Source organism: Vombatus ursinus, unplaced genomic scaffold, assembly GCF_900497805.2.
Source record: "Vombatus ursinus unplaced genomic scaffold, bare-nosed wombat genome assembly UNPS02014821.1, whole genome shotgun sequence".
Classification (NCBI taxonomy): domain Eukaryota; kingdom Metazoa; phylum Chordata; class Mammalia; order Diprotodontia; family Vombatidae; genus Vombatus; species Vombatus ursinus.
The window spans coordinates 6,678,605-6,702,095 of NW_020954599.1; the positions used below are offsets into that span (position 1 = coordinate 6,678,605).

Here is a 23,491-nt window from a genome sequence, read left to right on the forward strand (position 1 = left end):
AAAATCATAAGAATGAAAAAGTAGAAGAAAATGTGAAATGCTTCATCAGAAAAACAATTTACCTGGAAAATAGATCCAAGAAAGATAATTTAAAAATCACTGGACTACCTGAAAGCTGTGATCAGATAAAGAGTCTAGGCATCGTCTTTTAAGAAAATATTAAGGAGAACTGCCATGATAGTCTAGAACCAGTGGTAAAATAAAAATGGAAAGAATCCACCAAGCACCTCCTGAAAGAGATCCCGAAATGAAAACTCCCAGGAATATTATAGCCAAATTCCAGACCTCCCATGTCAAGGAGAAAATATCTCAAACAGCCCAAAAGAAACAATTTAAATATCATGAAGCCACAGTCAGAATAATACAAGATTTAGCAGTTTCTACATTAAAGGATTGATGGGCTTGGAATATGATATTCCAGAAGGCAAAGGAGCTAGGATTACAATCAAGAATCACCTGCCTAGCAAATCTGAGTATAATCCTTCAAGGGAAAAAAAATTCACATTCAATGAAATAGAGGACTTTCAAGTATTCCTGGTGACAATACCAGAGCTGAATAGAAAATTTTACTTTCAAATACAAGACTCAAGAGAAACATTGAAAAGGCAAACAGGAAAGAGGAATCATAGGGTGTTCAATAAGGTTAAACTGTTTACATTCTTACATGGCAAAATGACACTTGCAACTCCTGAAAACTTTCTCATTATTAGTGTAATTAGAAAGAGTATAAATAGACAGAGGATAAGGGTGTGAGTTGAATATGATGGGAAGGTTGTCTTAAAAAAAAATAAGGGGCGAGAAATAAGAATGTACTTGGAGAAGAGCAAGGGGAGAGGTAGAATGGGGTAAATCATCTGTCTTAAAAGAGATTTTACAATGAAGGGGAAGATGGGGGAAGTAGATGGGGAGGGGGTGAATCTTCCTTCCATTGGAATTGGCTCAAAGAGGGAACAACATAAATACTCAGTTGGGTGCAGAGTTCTATTTTACCATACAGAAAAGCAAGAGGGGAATGGGGATAAAAGAGGGTGGTGCTATTAGAAGGAAGGGCAAATTGGGAGAGGTAAAAGTCAGAAAGAAAAAACTTTTGAGACTGGACAGGGTGAAAGGAGATGGAGAGTAGGATAAACAGGGCGATTAAGGTGGAAGAAAATACATAATAATCATTATTATGAAAAAAATTACCATGTTTCTCTGATAAAGACTTCACTTCTGAAATATGCAGAAAGCTGAGTCAAATTTATAGAAATAAGAGTCATTCCTCAATTCATACATAGCCAAAGGATGTGAACAGGCAATTTTCAGACAAAGTAATCAACGCTATCTATAGTTATATGAAAAAATGCTCTAAGTCACTATTGATTAGAGAAATGCAAACTAAAACAATTCTGAACTACCACCGCCCCACCTATTAGAATGGCTAATGTGACAGAAAAGGAAAATGACAAATATTGAAGGGGATATAGGAAAATTAAGACGCTAATGTACTGTTGGTGAAGTTGTATATTTTGATTCAACCATTCTTCAGAGCAATTTGGAACTATGTCCAAAGGGCCATAAAACCATGCATACCCTTTGACCAAACAATACCACTACTAGGTATAAATTCCAAATAGATAAAACAAAAATAAAAGGATTTATAAGTAGAAAATTATTTAAAACAGATCTTTTAGTGGTGGCAAAGAACTGGAAATTGAGATGTCCATCAACTGGCTGAACAAGTTTTATATTATTGTGATGGAATACTACTGTTTTATAAGAAATGATGAGCTGGATGCTTTAAAAAAAATTGGAAAGGCTTACATGAACTGATTCAAAGTGAAATGATCAGAACCAGGAGAACATTTTACATATCAATAGCAATATTTTATGAAGATCAACTGTAAATAACAGCTTTTCTCAGCAATACAATGATCCAAGACAATTCTGTAGGACTTATGATGAAAGGTGCCATCTATATCCAGAGAAAGAACTGGTGGAGTCTGAATGCAGATTGAAGCATTCTTTTTCTTTACTTTCTTATTTTTCTTGTGTTTTTTTTTTGTCTGTGTTTTCTTTCACAGCATGACTTACACGGAATGTGTTTTGTATGACTATACATGTATAACCTATGTCGAATTGCTTGCCTTCTCAATGGTAGGGCAGTCAGGAAGAGAATCTGGAACTCAAATATTTAAAAAAATGTTGAAATTGTTTTTATATGTAATTGGGGGAAATAAAATATTAAATTCAAAATAACCTCCCTAAAGCTGGGGAAAAAAAATAAAACCAAACAGTTGGTATATCTTCCTGAAAGTCAATGACATAGTATCCCACTGGACCGTTCAGAATCTCAGGAAAAATGAAGTCTATCTTAAAGAGCACATGTCATAAGGAGATATTTAATAGTTTCTGATTATTAGGAATCATTTTCTCCTATTTGAGTGGAGCTCAAAAAGATCCCCTTTAGACATGGTATAACCAACCCCTGTACTAGGCTTCTGGCAAAGCCATGAGTCCAGCCTGTCCTCCACCTCCAAAGATAGACACTGCTGCCAGCTGATCTGGGATGCTATTTAAGAAACCAGTGGAAAGATGAGAAGTCCAATATCCTCTGGACTCAGGTGTGTGTGTGTGTGTGTGTGTGTGTGTGTGTGTGTGTGTGTGTGGAGGGGGGAGGGGTCAGAGACCTGGTCAAAGTTGAAGATGAGGTTTCTCCTCTACTCAACCCTGAGTAGTTCCTTCTCATAGATGTTCTGGAAAGCCAAGCATTCCAATTTCTAGAGTCCCTTCATTCTAACTAACTTTTATGCTTTTATCCTTGACCCAGACAGTGTACCAAAATCTGGTGTTATTTCATTTCTTCCAATGGTTTTCAAAGATTTTTGTACTTACCCAAGGCCTGTAAGTGATTGATTAGTCAAGACATATTCTCATCTAGTTAAGATATCAAGGTTTACTCCATCTTTATATCTATTTTTTTTTTTTGGAATATGATATATGCAGTTGAAAAGAGAACCCACAGAGTTAGCCTATTTCTACATGTATCTTGTAGAGACACTGTGAACTGATAATTGACTCGGCCCAGAATTAAAAATGAGTAAGTCAAAAGATTCTTACATTGCATTGAAAAAATAAAAAGCATGTTTAATGATTAAAATATTATTCTTGGAGTTTAAAAATCAATGTTCCAATAATGTTATACAGTTGTGTCATATAGAGCAAAACATGGTCCAAAGAATCAAAGCTTGAGTTTTCCAAATAGTAATGGAGAGACCTATGGTTGGTATAAGTAAACTGTAGCATACAACCAAGGGAAAATTGTACAAGAGAAAAACTAATATCAAAGAAAAGAAAGAAAGTACAATTAAAAATAATAATAGTTAACATGCATATAGGGCTAACTTTGTGCCAAGCACTACGCTGAGTGCTTTACAAATATCTCATTTGATCCTCACAACAATTCTGTGAGGTAGGGGCTCAAGATTGGCAGATTAACAATGAACTGTGCTCCATTGTTATCTCTGTAGTGTCAATGGATCTAGATAAACCTTCCAGTATGTCAGTGTTTTGTGAATTTAAGGAAAAACATGGGTAAGAAACATATAACATGAGAAGACACGGATGGACTATGATTTGCATAACTAAATGGTATCCTCACATTGATGAGGTCAGATTCATTGACTTATGTGTGAGAAAGGAGGTGGGCTCGTCTGTAGTGAGAATGAAACAGCAATATACAGCTTGAATGATATACAGGTACCTAACAACACTACATAAGTAAGAGAAAGTCCTTTGGTGCTTTGTGTAGAAATGTTGTGGCATATTTATGAGGGAAACATGGATAAGAAGAATGCTTGATGAGAAGGTAACAAGGCACTGTTCTCTGCTTTATTGGAATGAAATCATGAATCATTAAAAGTTTCAAAATATAAGTACATAACACCATTCTATGCATTTGATTTCTATGCCAATTTTCTAAGTGAATAATGAACCCCAAAGAAGCCAGAGCAAACTACCACTTAACAAACTTTAAATTACTTTTTTTTTTAAATCTGACAGTTGAGAAAGTAGTCTATTAAACTTCTCTGTAACTGGAGAATAAAACAAACGTGTTGTCATGCCTGAGTGCACATAGTCTAGAATATTTGTTTTATCAATTTTGTCTTTGTTTTTCTTTCCCTATTTCAGCAAGCACATACTCTATCCTTTAAGGAGGTGGAGCTGATGCATATTTTTTTTTTCATTCAAAAGCAGTAAAAGTAGAGGAATTTTTTTCCAAGAGCAATAGAATGGCAACAAAATAATGAGACATAAATAACCAAATGTAAACAGAATGTTACATAAAGTCTGCACAGAATGGCAGATGCTGTTCATTTTAGAATCCCTTGGCACCAGATTAAAATCATTTCTCTTATCTGGATGAGCCAAAAGGCCCTTATGAACATTTATCACACTCAAGTAAAATATCTTCTCCTATTAAACATACTTTCCCTTGCAGGATGCCTGGGGCTTTAGCTTGTCTTGTCTCCCCGATCTCAGAAATGCTCAATAAGCTTTCTTATGAATGTACAGTTTGGGAGATCTTCCAAGGCCCTGCTCAATCAATAAGCAGCCAACTCTATGGGAAGTACAGAACTGAACATAAGAAATATGTCCTGTGTAAGGTTGGGCTTTGTTCCTCTATTAATTAAACTTACAGTTGCTCTGCTTTGCCTGCAATTTGATTTCCACCATAGTAAAAAAAATATAGAAAGGTAAAATAAAAGTAGCTTACTATTTTTTTTTACTCTAAACAAAGATCCCTTACATGATGGCAATTTCTCTGCCTTAGATTAACCAAACCAAATTAACATGATATGGAAAGAATTTTATATATACATATATATTTATATTTAATGTGTGTATGTGGGTATATTTTTTTTTCAGAAATGAATCAGCTGGCTAAAATATTGTGTAGGGAAATCTCATTCCCTTTATTTTCAAAGCAATTTAGCCACTGCAAACCTCAACCATTGGCACTAATCTAGTAAAGCATTAATCTCTTTATTCATCTATCATTGAAATAATGAATACTGACTATTACTCAGTCTTCCTTAATGAGAAATGTGGGAGAGATTTAAGGAAGGAAAAAAAATCTTTGTCAAGTTCTCAATAAATCTACTGAACTGCATTTTTCTTTAGCACACTGAAACCAAATGTTATATGCTTCATGCTCCCATGGAGTTTCACACTTTGATGTAGGTGAATGTGAAAATCAAGTGTGTGCATAGAAAAGTTTACATAGAGAGAATTGGTTATTTTGAAGCTTTAACTGTATCTTACAGTACAAAAATGAAAAACAATTCACATAAACTAAAGAGAGAATAATTCTAAGGATCATGTGGAAAATTAATATTGACTAGTTAATATATACCCTCTGGGTTTTGCAGAAAATTCTTCTAAATTTCTGTGAAAGGCTATAAGAGGGTAGATAATACACGTAAGATGACACTATTTTCAAAAAGTTTGATGCTTATTTAACCTTTATTTTTTCTCATAGTTAAAACAAAATTGAATAGAAAGGTAAAGGAGTAGTTGATGTTTGAAAATATTTATTTCAACTGAAGTGATACTGTTGCGATACCCCAATTATAACCTATATTTTCATTCTTTACCCCCAAAGTCTTGCCAGACTTCTGGAAGAAGGCTTGGAATATGTCAATTGATCTACAAACATTTATTAAGCACTTACTCTATGCCAAGCATTTGTATTTTAGCCTAGGTTCTCTGAATATAGAGCCTCCACTCATTGCAATGCGTGCCTTCCATGTGTTCCCTGTACCCTATTCATACAAATATTTGTTTAGTGCTTACTGTGAGCCAGGAACTGTGACGATAAAAAAGAAAGGCAAAAATACTGGTGTCCACTATTAAAGAGCTCACATTGTAATGGTGGAGATGACATGCAAATAACTATATACAGTATAAATGGAAAGTAATGGAAGGAACTGTGGTGGAAGCGGGTGGAAAAGGTCTCTGTCTGGAGTTTGAGCTGAGTCAGGAGAGCTAAGAGGCAGAAAGGAGGAAGAAGAGCATTCCAGGAATGAAGGGCAGAGAGTACAAATGCAAGGAGTCAGGAAATGGAGAGTCATGTTTAAGCAACGGCAAGTAAGTTTTGTAGAAGCAGCCAGGTGCTGTAGCAGAGTTTGGCCCTGGAGTCAGGAAGACCTGAGTTCCAATGTAACCTCAGAAACTAGCTGTGGGACTTTAGCGAAGTCACATAACCTCTGTCTGCATCAATTTTCTCATCTATAAAATGGGGAAAATAACAGTGCTTAATTCCCTGGGTTACAGTGAGGATAAAATGAGAAAATTTTTGTAAAGTACTTTGTAAATCTTAAAGCAGTATATAAATTCTAATCATCCTCCTCCTCCTCTTCTCCTCCTTCCATTTGTTGTAAAATGTTAAAAAACAAACAAACAAACAAACAAACAAACCCTGGAAATACTTTTCCAGTACTGGAAAGAGTCAGATTCTGAAGGTCTTTAAATGCCAAAGAAAAGATTTCATATTTGATCTTGGAGATCACAAGAAGTCATTGGTCTTTATTGAGCAGTAGAGTGACATGGTCAGATTTGAGCTTTAGGAAATCACTTGGACAGTTGAGTTAAAGACGAATTAGAATGGAGAGACTTGAGGTAGCTCCCAAATTGGAAGGCTATTTAAAAAGTCCAGTGGTCCAGGTGATAAAATCCTTTACTACCATAATGGTTGTATGAGTAGAGAGAAAAGGGATGTATTATCTTTGCCAGGGATTTGAGCATTTATAGTAAAAATGTATTTGCAAACCTAATTTTCAAAACAAATTAACAAATTTTAAATAGGCATTATATAAAATGCATGTCAAATTAAACTGAAAAGAGAGATACAGGTGAGAATCGGGAGAAAACTATGCATGTACACCCTCCAATTTCCATACTACAGTATTGAAAGAATAGCAATAGAGATGTGTACAAAGTCATAGAAGTCACCTAGAAATTCATATAAGAACAAATCAGACGCCAGGGCGACAAAAATAATGATAACAAACTGTCTCAGTTGTCTTTTTGCAAACATATTCTTATGGATAACAAGCTAGTTTTACTTGAGATCATAGCTATCACTGCCACTTGGTGGGTTGGAATTCATTGATGGAACAAGGTTCTAGAAGGGTAAATTTCATTCAAAGGGAACAGGATCAGAAACAGAGTACAGAGAAGTATTGCTATCAAGAAGATATATGCAGGTGGTGAAGTCCAGGGGCTAGAGTCGAAGCAAAATAGAGTACATATAGGAAGACTGACAGATTCAGAAACTGAAGTCATATTGTTTTCAGAGAATACTACAGAATACAAATACAGAAAGAAATATGTGAGGAGTTACAAGTTCATGATGCAGGATTACAATTATTCAGATAGTGCATTCACTTAACAAGCATGTATTAAATACCTCCCATGGGCCAGGTGCTGAGGATACACAAATAATCATCCCTGCCCTAAAGGAACTTCTATTTTACTGTCCATACACACAGTAATGTCAGTAGGGAGGGAATTGTTAATTCAGGGTTTCTCAAAAGATCTTATAAAGAAAGTGGCATTTGAGAGGCAGCTAGGTGGCACAGTGGATAGAGCACTGGCCCTGAACTCAGGAGGACCTGAGTTCAAATCCAGCCTCAGACACATAACACTTATTAGCTGTTTGACTCTGGGCAAGTCACTTAACCCCATTGCCTAGCCAAAAAAAAAAAAAAAGAAGAAGAAGGTGGCATTTGACTTGATAGGTAAAGAGAGCTAAGGATTGCAAATGATATAGGTGAGGATAACATGTATTCTAGGCATGAGGAAAAATATGGCCAAAAGCAGGGAGGCTGGAAGTGGAATATCTGGAATGGGGAATAGCAAGAAGTTTAGTTTGTCTGGAATGCAGGCTATCTGAGAGGATATAATGTGACATTCATCAAGAAGGATAATCTGGAGTAATATTGTGAAGGTTTTTAAATACCAGAAGAGATTGCATTTTAAACTGTAGCCTCTGTATATTGAGAATCACTGCAGCCCCTTTAATAGGAGGGTGAAATGGTCAGATCTCTTTTTTAGTGACATCATTTTTTACCTATGTGGAGAATGTATTGGAGAAGCGATAGGCTGGGAGACAGGAAAAATAATTAGAAACCTATTGGAACAGTCCACATGTGAGGTGATAAGGGTGTGGATTAGGACAGAGACTGTGTCAGGAGAGAGAAGGTGGTGGTGGTGAAAGGTATTGTATAGGAAGAATCAAGATTTGGTAACTGGTTGGATATTTAGGTAAGAAAGAAATTTATTGGACCTTTTTCTCTTCCAAGAGGAGAAACATGAATAACTACTTGGCTTGCTTTAATGATAAAATTATCTTTCTGAAGGCAAATAAAATAATGAAGGGGAATTATATTCTGGATTTGATTCTCACCAATAGGGATGAATTGGTAGCTGCAGTAGAAAAGATGTGACACTTATGAGAAAGCACTTATCTTATAGTTCGTGAAAGAGAGGAGGAAAGTCAGGCAAGGTCATACACACACACACACGCACGCACACATATCTTAGATTTGTAGAGAGCATAGACAATAGTACCAACATTCTACAATGGAAGTTAGCTTAGGAGAGCTTTTAAAAAGGATATTCTGCAGACACGGTGAGAAACAATACTGGTGAGGAAAAGAGAAAATTGCCTTTGGGAACACGTCTTTATATTTCACTTTGGAGACTTCTGCTAAGAGGAAGCTGAAGGGGAACATTTGATCATCCTTTTGGGGCCTTGTGGGGGGAGGTACCACTGGCAGGGTTGCCCTAAAGGAACGACAAGATGAGAAGAAACATAGTACAATCCTTAATTTCTAGCCACTTCTATCCTACTCTTCCTCTGGGGCCCTCCAGGATATGGTGGCATGATGGTAGTTCTAAGCTCATGGGACATTGCTACTAGTTTCATTGTGCTCAGTGAAGGAGAACTGTTCTTCCATACTGTATAACATGTATAATGTAGGTGTTTATCTTCTATCTTTCTAAAGAAAGGGTCCTTAACCTGGGGTCCATGAGTTTATAGATAAATATAAATCCCATGAATCTGAATGAAAAAATATATCTATACATCTCTTTATTTTCACTAAGCCCTAACTGAAATTTATATCGTATTCAACTATGAATATATGCAGCAAGCCACAGTAGTATTAGCAATGTCTCTGACTTTGTCACCAATAGAAATCAAACTTGGCTCAATTCTGTACCAATAGCACCTTCTCCCATATGGCACAATATGGCTAATGTAGTTGTCTCTTCCAGCTGCTTCTTTCTAAAAGCCTGTAAAGCCAAGTTCAAAAAGATATCACCAAACTGGAGAATTTTGGCATATTGTCTGCTTGAGTCTCCCATCTCCATAACAGTGTTTCAGGTCAGATACTACATAAGCAATGGTATCAAGTACAGGATCAAATGGAGTAATACATATAAAGTGTTTAGCAAACTGTAAAGTGCTATGTAAATGTTAGCTATTAACAGTATAATTATAAACACATTTCAGTAAGAATAGAGTCAGAATAATGAAAGCTCAAATTACTTGAGGATGATGAGGAAGGTTTATCTCTGGTTCTCTGGCTCAATCTTTGGCCCATCGCCTTTCCATCAACACTTTGTCCTCAGTTTCCTAATGACCTGGCTTGAGAGACCCCAGCTGGATCTCCACCAAGAATAAACTCTAAGGGGGAGAGGATTGATCCCAGCTGGTCTCCAATCCCCTTTTCCTTAGGCCAGAAGTTCCTTATCCCTCTAACTTTCTCTACACTTGGCTTCCCTATCGCTTCCCACTGATCTAGCTGCTTTTTTGTTTCTTAACGCTATTAGAAAGAATTAGTTTCTTTGGAGAATTTTAATCCTCCCATGTTATTTTGTGAAGCATTTGACTTATACAGTGTTTCTTCTCATCTTATAGATTGAAATTCAGACTTGTAGTTACTAGTGCATATTTTTTAAAGGTTTTAGCTTAAAGAGGCTTGAAGAAAACAACTATTCCACCATGTTGCCACTCATGTACTCCCTCAAAACTCTTACATTCCCGAACACTTTTGCTTATGGTATGAAACACAACACCATACGGGCATTGAGCTTGGAAATGATTCTCTTAGCTTCTTTGAAGTTACCAATGATAAGGAAGAATATATTTGAACATATGGTGTTGATACAATATTAGCATATGCTCACAATGACAAAGTTACAAAGTGAATAGAGGTAAAATTCCTTCCATCACTATAAACAATAACTGAGCAAAGTAGGTAATCAAATCCCTCTGATAATCCCCACTTGTTCCCAGGGCAGCCTGCTCATGCTATTGATTTTTTTCCCTCATAAATGAGGCTAGATCCCTGAAAAACAGGGTTAAAAGCAAATGACTGCAGTTATTACTAGTTCATAATATTTCTTGAAATTTCCTCTCAAGAAGCTTCATAGTTTATAAATGAATCTTTCACAGAGACAAAAATTCTCACAACAGTCCTTCCTGCAAGCAAATATTTGTGTAACACAACTCAGAAAAGTATGCAAGGCTGACAGATTTATTTATGTGTTTCTTTTAATCCTGGGACCATCCTATTTGAGCTGACTTCAATGATGAAAGATGAGCTGATATATATTGCCTGGCATATTAGCAATTTATATGGTTTTGCACCTAATATTATGAATGTTTGGGACTAGTTTAGTAAAATATGTATACATCTAAAAAGATTTTTCCAGCCAAAGACCTATACCTCCCTCTTCTGTGTCCTTAACTTTGCATAGGTGATAGCAAAAATATATGAGAATATACTTCAAAAACACAGAAGAACCTTTTTCATCGTGTAACATTTCAGAAAACCTATTTCCACCAGCCTTGATGTAGTTTCCAATTTACTTAAAGCCTACACTGAAACAATGCCATAGTCAGTTCACACTTATTTTTAAACTGATAATGCATGCTATGGTTCACAGCGTGGCCGACTGGGAACCAATTCCTCTGACAGGGACAAAATGAGGAGAATTTGTTCAGTCCAGCTGCTGCACTGTCTGTCCAGATCCAAATGACTGAGTTGATCCTGGAGGTAAGCCTCCTGCTGAGTTGGATTGGGTCATCTGGGTTGGAGGGAGTAGCTGAATGAATCTAATCCAGTTGAGAGAATTATCCATGCTTTTCAATTATCCACATCAATGCTCTCCTCTGGATAATCCTATGGATAATCAAAAATTGTCTCTAAATGGATAAAGTGCACAGCACTATAGAAATATGTGCTTTTCTTATTTTAGTTGGGGGCAGGGGGAGAATCACAGGAACAAAATGATCACCTTTAACCTCCTCTAACCACATAAGCACTCATTAGCCACTCTAAATTTTCTGCTAAGTGAATAAACAAGAAAACAGGGAAAAGGAAAAATGAGAGGAGATTCAGAATTCAGGAAGCACAATTATAGCTATCACCACCACCACATCAATAACAACAAAAGCATTTAAACAATTGGATCTTTGTTCTGCCATTCTTTCCTCACCTCAAATCTGCGCATACACGAACCTTCATTTTGTTCAGCAATTCGGTATTTGGGTATGTCAGAGATTGTGACAGTGCCCAGATCTAGGCTGTTTCAGTTCCTGCATTGTGGTTATGCTGCATGCTGAATTATCTTTGAAATGCTCTCAAATAAAGAGATGAGCCACTTTTCATTACTTCTTTTTGTTTTGATTATTTTGCACGCATATTCAGGCAATGATTCAAGCTCAAGGACCAAACACAATGACATTTATGGATCATAAATGCAACAAAAATGACTTTATTAATAACAAAGGATAAAAAGAAACAATCCCCAAGGTGAAAAGGGATATTAATTCAAATATATCATAGAAGTCTGCAACACTAGAACAAAAAAGGTTGCCTCAAAGGGCAGTAGGAGTTTCTCTAGACACCCCAGAGATGTGACTCCTCTAAGGAAGGTCCTTTTATGCATTGGTGGTCAAGGAAAAAAAAACAAAACTTGAATTCCAGTCCTAGTCCACTGGGCCAACCAATTCTTGAGGACAGCCTCGAGGGCCCAATAAAAATAAGAATTCTTAACATTTTTTGTGATCCTCTACTCATATTTTTAAAAGAATAAAATAAAATGTATAGGAATACAAAGGAAACTACATGTGAAATATAGTACATACTGAACTACAGTGATCAAAATATAAAGAAAAAAAAAACAAGATCACAGAACTCAAGTAAGAACACCTGAGTTAGAGATGAGTGAAAATAAAGATTTTTTTCCATTTAAGATCACAGACCCCTGGTATCTCTCCACAGACTTCTAGGTTTAGAATTCCCAATTTAAAAAGAAAACAGCCCAGCTCACCCAAAACATATCACAATATGGTCTTTTTATTAAAAATAATATTGTATTTTTTTCCAATTAGATGTAAAAATAATTTTTGACAATTGTTCTTAAACATTGTTGAGTTCCAAGTTTTCTACCTCACTCTCTCCTATGTTCCCTTCCTGAGACTATAAGCAGTCTGATAAAGGTTATACACATGCAGTTATGCAAAACACATTTCCACATTAGCCATTTTGTAGAAGACAACTCAAACTAAACAAGTAAATTAATAAAGTGAAAAGTAGCAAGCTTCAATCTGTATTCAGACTCCATCAGTTTTTTCTCTGGAGGGAGAATTTTTTATTATAAGGTATTGTGTTGGATTATTGCACAACTGAGACCAGCTAATTTGTTTATAGTTGTTCATCATATAGTATTGCTGTTACTGTGTCAGCATTCTTCTGGTTTGGCTCATTTCAGTCTTCATCGGTTCATGTAAGTCTTTATAGTTTTGTTTTTTTTTTAAATCATCCTGCTCATCATTTCTTAATAGTATTCCATAATAATCCTATACCATAACTTTCTCAGCCATTCCCCAATTAAAAGGCTTTCCTTCAATTTCCAATTCTTTGCCACCACAAAAAGAGGTGTTATAAATATCCTTGTATGAAGAGATCTTTTTAACTTTTTTTTTTTTTTTTACTTCTTTGGGATATAGAATTAGTAGTGTTATTGCTGGGTCAGAGAGTATGCATACTTTTATAGCCTTTTTGGCCTAATTCCAAATTGTTCTCCAGAAATGTTGGATTAATCCACAACTCCACCAACAGTGCATTAGTAATCCTAATTTTTCCACATTTTCTCCAACATTTATCATTTTCTTTTTGTCATATTAGCCTGTCTAAAGGTGTGAGATAGTACCTAGGAGTTATTTTTATTTACATTTTTCTGATCAATAGTGATGTAGAAATTTTTTTAAAAATATGACTATAAATAGCTTTGATCTCTTCATCTGAAAGCTGCTTGTTTGTATCCTTTAATTATTTATCAATTGGGAAGTTCTATTCTTATAAACTTGACTCAGTGATCTATATATTTGAGAAATGAAGCTTTTATCAGAGATATTTGCTATAAATATTTTCACAGTTTTCTGCTTTCCTTTTATTCTTGGTTGCATTTGTTTTTGTTTATGCAAATGATTTTTTATTTAATATAAAGAAAATTATCTGTTTTACATTTTATAATGCTCTCTGTATGTTTTCTGGTCCTAAATTCTTTCTGTATCCATAGATCTGACAGGCAAACTATTCCATGCTTCCCTAGCTTGCTTATGGTATCACCCTTTATGTTTAAATCATATACCCATTTTGAACTTATCTTGGTATGTGGTGTGAGTTGATGGTCTATCCAGTTTCTGCCATACTGTTTTCCAGTTTTTCCAGCAGTTTTTGTCAAATAGTGAATTCTTGTCACAAAAACTTGACTCTTTGGGTTTATCAAACAACAGATTACTGTAGTCATTTCTTACTATGTATTGTGTATATATTCTATTCCACTGATCTCTGTTTGCTAGCCCGTACCAGATTGTTTTGATGATTACCACTTAATAATGCAGTTTGAGATCTGGTACAGCTAAGTCACTTTTCACATTTTTTTCCAGTAATTCCTTTGATATTCTAGATGAATTTTATAATAATTTTTTTCTAGCTCTATAAATATTTTTGGTAGTTTCATTGGTATGATATAATAAGTAGATTAATTTATGTAGAATTATCATTTTTATTATATTGGCTTGACCTACTCATGAGCAATTAATATTTCTTGAAATGTTTAGAATTGATTTTATTTGTATGAAAAGTGTTTTGTAACTGTGTTCATATAGTTCCTGGATTTATCTTGGCAAATAGACTCCCAGTGTTTTACATAGGATACAGTTATTTTAAATGAAATTTCTTTTTTTATTTCGTGCCGTTAGACTTTGGTGGTAATATATAAGAATGCATTTATTTGGGATTATGTGGATTGATTTTATATCCTGAAAATTTGCTAAAGATGTTAATTATTTCAACTAGTTTTTTTCAATTGATTCTCTAGAATTCTCTAAGTATACTATCACATCATCTGCAAAGAGTGACAGTTTTGTTGCCTCATTGCATATTCTAATTCCTTCGATTACTTTTTTCTTCTCTTACTACTATAGTGAGCATTTCTAGTGAAATATTGAATAATAGTGGTGGTGATAAAAAGCATCCTTGTTTCACCTCTGATCTTATTCAGAAGGCTTTTATCTTATCCTTATTACAGATAATGCTTACTGATAGTTTTAGATAGATACTAATCATTTTAATGAAAGCTTCATTTATTCCTGTGCTCTTTAGTGTTTTTAATAGGAATGGGCATTGTATTTTGTCAAAGGCTTTTTCTGCATCTATTAAGATAATCGCATGATTTCTGTTGGTTTTGCTATTGATATGGTCAATTATGCTGCTAGTTTTCCTAAATCTCACTTGGTCATACTGTATGATCCTTGTGATATATAGCTATCATCTCCTTACTGGTATTTTATTTAAATGTTTTGCATAAATATTCATTAAGGAAATTGGTCTATAGCTTTCTTTCTCTGTTTTTAATCTTCATGGTTTACATATCAGTACCACATTTGTGTCATAAAAAGAATTTGGTAAGACTCCTTCTTTGCCTGTCATTCTCTTTCAAATATTTTATAAAGTGTTGGGATTAATTGTTTTTTAAATGTTTGACAGTATTCACTTCTGGGATTTTTTTTCTTAGGGAGTTCAATGCTGCCTTGTTTCACTGTTTTTTTTTCCCTAAGATGTGGTTATTAAAGTATTAAAATGTATTATTAAAGTATTATTAAGAGAAATTATGAATCAATTTAATTATTAGTCTAAATAATATAAATAACAAATAAAATTATATATAAATATATTAACTTAAAGGTTATTAAAGTATTCTACTAGGAAATACAAAAATTTTGTTAATCTAGGCCATTTTTATTTTTGTAAGTATTCATTTTGCTTAGATTGTCAGATTTCGTGGCATATAATTGAGCAAAATAGCTCCTAATAATTGATTTAATTTCCTCTTAATTGGTTGTGAATTCAGCCTTTTCATTTTGATCCTGGTAACTTGGTCTTCTTTTCTTTTTTAAATCAAATTAACCAATTATTTATCTATTTTTTTATAAAAGCAGCCCCTAGTTTTATTTATTAGTTCAGTGGTTTTCTAACTTTCAATTTTACTAATTTCTCCTCTGATTTTCAAGATTTCTAATTTTGTGTTTAATTGAAAGTTTTTAATTTGTTCTTTTCCTAGTTTTTTTTTTAGTTGGGTGGCCAATTCATTAATTTGCTCTTTCTCTATTTTATAGATGTAAGGATTTAAAGATAGAAATTTCCCCTCAAGTACTGCTTTGGTTGCATCCCATAAATTTTGTTATGTTATCTCATTGTCTTCATTCTTGTTAATTAAGTTATTGATTGTTTCTATGATTCATTCTTTGACCTACTTATTCTCTATAATTAGATTAGTTAGTTTCTATTTAATTTTTAATTTATCCATGGCCCTTCATTGAATGTAATTTTATTACTTTGTGATCTGAAAATGATGCATTTAATATTTCTGCTTTTTTGAATTTGCTTGTGACGTTCTATGCCCTAATACATGGTAAATTTTTGTGAGTGATGTACCATTGGAAAAAAAAAAGGTATATTCCTTTCTATTCTCATTCAATTTTCTCCAGAGGTTTATCACATCTAACCTTTCTAAAATTCTATTCCTCTCCTTAATTTTTTCTTTTTTAATTTTTTGATTAAATTTATCCAGTTTTGAGAGGGGAAAGTTAGGTCCTCCTGAAAGTCATTTAACTTCTCCTTTAAAAAATTTAGATGCTTTGCCATTTGGTGCATATATGTTTAGAATTGATTTTACTTCAGTGTCTATTGTATCATTTAGAAAGATATGGTTTCCTTCCTTATTTCTTTTAATTAGATCTATTTATGCTTTTTTTTAGGCCAAAAAGCCAACTTCAGCTGAAGCATAATAGATTCTGTTCTAGCCCCTTACACCTTTACTTTGTGTGTATCTCTGTGCTTCAAATGTGTTTCTTATGAATAGTGTATTGTAGGATTGTGGATTTTAAGTCATTTTGCTATCCACTTCTGTTTTATGGGTAAACTCATCCCCATTCACATTTATAGATGATATATGATATGATAACTATATATTTCCCTTCGTCCCATTTTCCCCGTTTATCCTTTCTGTTTCAATTTTCACCATGTCCCTTCTCAAAAGTGTTTTACTTCTGATCACCACCTCCTCCAATTTGCCCTCCCTTCTATCAGTCACACCCTTCTCTTCTCCCCATTTCTTCTTACTTCCCTATAGGTAAGAGATTTCTACACCCTACTGAGTATGCATGTTACTCCATCTTTGAGCCAATTCTAATGAGAGTAAGGTGCAAGTATTGCCTACCACCCCCTTTTTATTCTCCTCCACTGTAATAGCTCTTTTGTGCTTCTTTTATGTGAGAGAATTTACCCTATTCTATCTCTCTTCCCTCTTCTCCCAGTGCAATTTTTTTCCTCACTCCTTAATTTTGTGAGTTTTTTTTTAAATATCATCCCATCATAGTCAATTCACACTGACAACTTTTGGATATGTATATTCTTCCTAATTTCCCTAATAGTGATAAATTCCTTGAGTTACAAGTATCATTTTTCCATAAAGGAATATAAGCAATTTAACCTTATTAAATCCCTTATGTTTTCTCTTTCCTGTTTACCTTTTTATGTTTCTCTTGAGTCTTATATTTGAAGATCAAATTTTTTTCAGCTCTGTTCTTTTCATTAGGAATGCTTGAAAGTTCTCTATTTCATTAAATATGTTTTCCCACTGAAGGATTATTCTCATTTTCATTGAGGATGTGATTCTTGGTTGTAATCCTAGCTCCTTTGCCTTCTGGAATATCATATTCCAAGCCCTCAGATACTGTAATGTAGAAGTAGCTAAATCCTGTGTAATCCTAACTATGGCTCCATGATATTTGAATTGTTTCTTTTTGTCTGCTTGCAGTATTTTCTTCCTGATATGGGAGATCTGGAATTTGGCTATAATATTCCAGGGCATTTTCATTTTTGGGATGTCTCTCTGGAGGTGATCAGTGGATTATTTCAATGTCTATTTTCCCCTCTGGTTCTATAGGATATGAGGGCAGCTTTCCTTAATAATTTCTTGAATATGATGTCCAGACTGTTTTTTTCATGGCTTTCAGTTATTCTAATAATTCTTAAATTATCACCCCTCAATCTATTTTCTAGTTCAGTTGTTTTTCCAATGAGAAATTTCACATTTTCATCTATTTTTGTTTCATTTGTTTGATTTTGTTTTAACTTATCTTGATGTCTCATGGAATCATTCACTTCAGCTTCTCCAATTCTCATTTTAAAAGAATTAAAAGAAAAGGAATTATTTTCTTCAGGGGGCTTTTGTACCTCCTTTTCCATGTGGCCAATTCTACAATTTTAAGGAGGTTTTTTTTTTTTTTTGGTGAATTTTTATATATCTTTTTCCATTTTTTGTGCTTCCTTTACCAAGCTGTTGACTCTTTTTTTTCAAGATTCTCTTGCATTACTCTCATTTCTTTATCCAATTTTCTTCCACCTTTCATATTTGATTTTTAAAATACTTTTTGAGCACTTTCAGTAGTTCTTGTGAGCCTAATACCATCCATATTTTTCTTTGAGAATTCACATGTAGCCATTTTGACATTACTGTCCCCCTCTTCTGTTTGTGTCTTGATCCTGTCTGTCACTTTCTATGGTCTGTTATTTTGCTTGGTTTTTGCACATTTTCCCCACCTGTTTTGTGACTTCTCACTTTATGTTAAATTTGGGTTCTGCTCCTGTATTGCAGAGGGTACTGTACCAAGCTTCTTCTGCCAGTGCTCAGGGCCTAGCTTCTGGCTTACCTTGGGGGCAGAACATTGCTGCTGGCTTACACTGTAGGTGGTGTATCACTGCTGGCTCACCCCAGCACTTGGGGTCTTACTGCTGGCTTCCTGGGGTGTGGCCTGCCACTGGTTTCCCTGGGTACTGCTTGCACTAGACTGTGCTCCCCTCTAACTACACTAATATAGACTTTCCATGCAATTCTGCAAACTAGAATCCTCCAACCTGTCCTGTGCTGGAAAACTACTTTGTTGCTCCAAAACTGTTTTTGAGGCATTATTTCAAGGTTGTTTGGATGGGGAATTGGGGAGAGTTCATGCATGTTCCTGCCTCATTCTGACATCTTGGTTCCGAAAGTGATAACAAGGCCCTATTAAAGTGGTAATCACTAGCAGCAAGGCTCAGTTTTCACCTTTTATAGCCTCTTCCCTTCAAAGCTGGATCCTCTCCTCACCTTTTATCTCTCCCCACCCCTTTGAGAGTCTAGGTAGTACTTTGCTCCCTGGAAAATACATTTTTTGTCCTCAAAAAGTTTCTATGTATTGGAAACTAGCATGTAATAGTTCTGAACTCAGAGTTAGGAAAAATTGGGTTTGATTCCTTCTCAGGAACTTACTCTTGTGTCTGACCCTGAAAAAAAACAACACTGAATTGTTCTCATCCTCTATGTTCTCAAATGTAAAATGATGAGAATAATAGTATAGCCTAATAAGGCAACCAACAAGTAAAATAATATATGTAAAACACTAAAAAAAAATTGTGAGTTATTCTTCCACTACCTCACACTGCCCTAAAGCAGTAAATTGGTGCTATAGATGCTGCTATTTTTTTTTTAAGCTTCAAAGTAGAGTTGAAAACCTCCATGGCTGCAGGCACAGTAGCTTGCCTGCTTCACTTCAAAAGCTTATTGCAGTGGGATCACAGCGACAGCCCACAGACAAGAAGAATACCTGAGAGATTTCACAACTGACTTTTTTTCTCTTTATGCTCTTTGCTCATGCTCCTTTCAGTAACTGTTTGTACAGAACTAGAGATATGCTACTTGGCTTAAAATAGGCAACTATTTAGAATAGATAGAATAAATAGAATATTTTTCAGAGTTGACCCAAAAGCCATTCCTGGTGTTTTAGAGCATGTCATACCCTCTTGGGTATAAAAGAAAACTCACCAAAATTCTATCTCCATTCATAGTCTTTCTCTTCTGTAGCATCTGAAGCATATGGTTTATACATATGTAATGATATACATACATAATATATAACACACATACCTCTCTTTTATCCATATCTCTCCCTACCTTGTATAGTTTTACACATATATGATGGTGGATGATAATTAGAGACATTCTCACATGTGATCTTCATAATGACCCAACGGGTAGTGTAAGAATTACTAATCCTGGTAGTCAGGGAAGGAAACAAAGGCACACAATGATGTGTGCATGATTCACTACCTCTATTCTAGCCACAAAGTTTCACTTCTGACAATAAAGTTGCAATGACTTCCCCCCTCCCACCCCCTAGACATGATGTGCCTAGGGTCTGTTTTTTCATATGATTCTCCAGACTTTTGCTTTCTGCTTTAAAAGGATTTCTAAGAATTTCCCCAAACATTCAGGAATTTTATCTAGTTTTGATTCCAGAGATGAAGGCAGAAGAGTGGACAGATACAACACACAAACAAAGAAAACCAGCAATTGAGTCAGATTTAGGAGAAGTAGAATGACAGGATCCCCGCCCCACTCTGAAATTTCTACAATACTTTGTACCAGGCCTGCACAACACATGGCCCATGTGGCCCACCAAAGGATTTCAGTTGGCCTGTGAAAAACATAGGGTCACCACTTTGCATACTCCTGTTTGTCATGTGACCTGTGGCAACCAACCATCATCAATCTGTCTCTGGTCTAATCTACCTGTAGTTCGAAGAATGTTACAAGTTGTGCAGGAATGCTTCATACCTTTCTAACAAAGCTAATTACCGCCTAGGATTGTAGGTATCCCCTACTAGGTATTTTATCTTCTCTTCTGGATTATAAATTTCTTTCAGTTAAGGAACCTAACTAATTCACTTCACAATCCACACAATATCTATGATGCCTCAATCCTCAACAATACATAGTATGGTGAGTAGGCACTCATTAAAAAGTTTAAGTAAACAAATAAAGAAATATAACGCTCTCATTTCACTTGCCAAATCTTAGTTTTTGCAAGCTTCTTCTCTACTTCATCTTTAGATAAAGTTAAAAAACAGAGTAGAGAAGGAAGTGTGTTGTAATAGAGGTAAAGAAGGAGAGCTGACCTTTGATTTAGGAAGATATGGATTCACATCTTTCCTCTGTACTTACTCTCTTATTTCTTACAGGTAACTCTCACAAATTATGAATTTCTGAGCAGATAACAGTCTGTATTGGTAGAGGGAGCTTCTTTATCAAGAGTTACCTCTACTGATGAAATAATTTTCTGTATGGGCTGATAAGATTTTAAAATAAGAAACTCCATATTTTGCCTACATTTAAATAATTTCTTTGTGATCAAAAAAGACATAAAGAAAAAAAGTCTTCATCAATATCTTTTTATTTCTGAGCCTGACATTTTTAATTAAATCAATGGAAACTATGCCTATTGGGCATTTAAACATTAATGATCATAGTAGGGGTTATTTATTTAGACAAAAGTACTGAATTTCATTTATGAATTAATTTTTATTCCAAAATTAAATATCATTGATATTTGAAATACTAATAACTTTGAGAAATAGAAAAAACTCCCGATTATTGACTTGTTAAAAATGTATATTAGAAAAATGTTTAAACAATATATGATTGAAACATTACACTATGTCTTTAAGAATAAAAATTGGCAAATAAAGGACCTTAGTTCACAAGAACAAAACAATGGTATGATCAATGTGCTTGTTGGTTACTCTGAGACTTCTTCCTCCTTTTTTGTCTCCTTTATTCTTACTTGTTTTAGAAAAATGATTTTCTTCTGTAGTATTTCCCTTTCTTAGGAAATTGCCACATTTGAAAGTAAATAGTTTTGACATAAAGAAACTGATTTTATTTCAGTAAGAAAAAAAACTGTAAAAATGTAACTTAAAATAATAGGAAGTTAAGATAGTAGCCTTTATGTTATTGGTGAAAAGATGACACATGATATTTTGATGAGGGAAATGGACACATTTAGGAGATTCACTCAGGTGAACAGAATGGCTTGTAAAGAGGCACATGGGATGATGTTATGTTGACTTATACTGCTAGAGTGGAAGATGAAAGATAGTCAGTAACAGGAGATGATAATAGTTTGGGCAGATAGGTAAGGCAGGTAAAATGAAAGCAATAACCTTATAACTCATGACTTCTAAAACTCAAGATCTCTGAAAATGTATATTGGAAATATATAAAAAGAGAATCAATTAACTTTGCTTACAATTAAATGGATCAGAAAAATGAACAAATAACTTGCTGAGAAGAGATAGGAGAAATGACACAGGTTAAAATTTAATCAACATAAGTGTAAAAGTTACAAATAAAATTTTATTTTAAAATAAATTAATCCCAAATCAAGCACAGAAGAAATATTTAAAATGAGAGGAGACAAAAAGAAACCTGAAAATAAAAAAAAGATCAAAGATCTGATGAATAAAACTAAGGTTTCTTTTTAAAGGGTCAACATAATAGACAAATTGCCATTTAAAAAATAAGCAAGGTGAATTCACAACATAGTAAAGATAATTATTAAAATGCTATACATAATTACAAGCCAATAAAACTTAGAATTAAAGAAAAGTGAATGTGTACTTACAAAAATACAAAACACTCAAACTACTAAAAAAGAGAAACAATCCAATATCAGAAAAGGAAATTGAAGAAAACATAAATGAGAGACTTTAGAAGCTATCTAATTCACTTTGTTTTTAATCCCTTTTTTTTTTAACTTGAGGAAAGTAAGGCTAGAATGGTTACTTTAAATGTCTTGCCCAAGATCACAAATATATAAGTGAGAGACCAGATTTGAGTAATCAGATCATTGGATCACAGATACAGATTGGGAAAGAACCTCGAGGTCTCTTTGTCTAATCCAATATTTCAGATGAGGAAACTGAGACCTAGGGAAGTTAAGTAACTTTCCAAGGTCGTAAAGGTAACAAGCATTAGAGATGAGATTTTAACTCTGATCCTCTAATCCTCTAATACCAATCCAATGCTCTGTCCATTGTACTTTGCTGTATGTCTGAAATTTATTCTTTACCTATGCATATTATTAGGACCTTTATAGTCCATTCACACATTATTCATCCTATTTCCTTATCGACCTCTTTCATATGTGTGTCTGCCATTGTATATCTTAGACTGTACAAAGTAAGATCTATATCAGGGGTTGGGAATCTGTGACCTCCAGGCCACATGTAGCCTTCTAGGTCCTTGGGTACAGCCTTATGTCTGAATCCAAGTTTTACAGAATAAATCCTTTTATTAAGGGGATTTGTTCTGTGAGGTTTCAAATCAGTCAAAGGACCACACTTGAGGACCTAGAGGGCCACATAAGGCCTCGAGGCCGCAGGTTCATCATCTTTTATTTAATATTCTCTCTATGTAGTTGTTGGTATTCTTTATGACAATTATCATTGGTACTTTTTATGAGGATTTTTTTATTAGAAAGCATGAACTACTTTTTCCTTTTATTAGCTACTGTTGCTAAAACATCATTAGAAAGGTATATGTTTTCTATAATGAATTTTCCTTTGCCCAACTTAATGAAAATGTATAGCACTGAAAATATTAATTAGAAGAAATTTAATCATAAATGTTTTGCACATTTACAACATTAATGTACTTATCTATAGATTCAAGGATGGGATAAAAAAAACCCACCCTTATTTATAGTCTGTAGGATGTATTTACTTCTTTTTTTTTTTTTTTGGTGGGGCAATGGGGGTTAAGTGACTTGCCCAGGGTCACACAGCTAGTAAGTGTTATGTGTGTGAGGCCAGATTTGAACGAGGGTCCTCCTGAATCCAGGGCCGGTGCTCTATCCACTTCACCACCTAGCTGCCCCCACTTACTTCTTTTTAAATGGACATTAATCATTTGTAGTCTGTTTAAGAGTTTGCTATGTTTTTGTTTGTGTGTGTGTGTGTGTGTGTGTGTGTGTGTGTGTGTGTGTGTGTGT

At 34.5% G+C, this 23,491-nt stretch overlaps 1 protein-coding gene across 1 annotated transcript in view; it reads right to left on the reverse strand.

Moving 5' to 3' along the window:
• GRID2 (glutamate ionotropic receptor delta type subunit 2) overlaps nucleotides 1-23,491 on the reverse strand; it is a 1,698,202-nt gene that overhangs the window by 893,034 nt on the left and 781,677 nt on the right. The window lies entirely within an intron of this gene.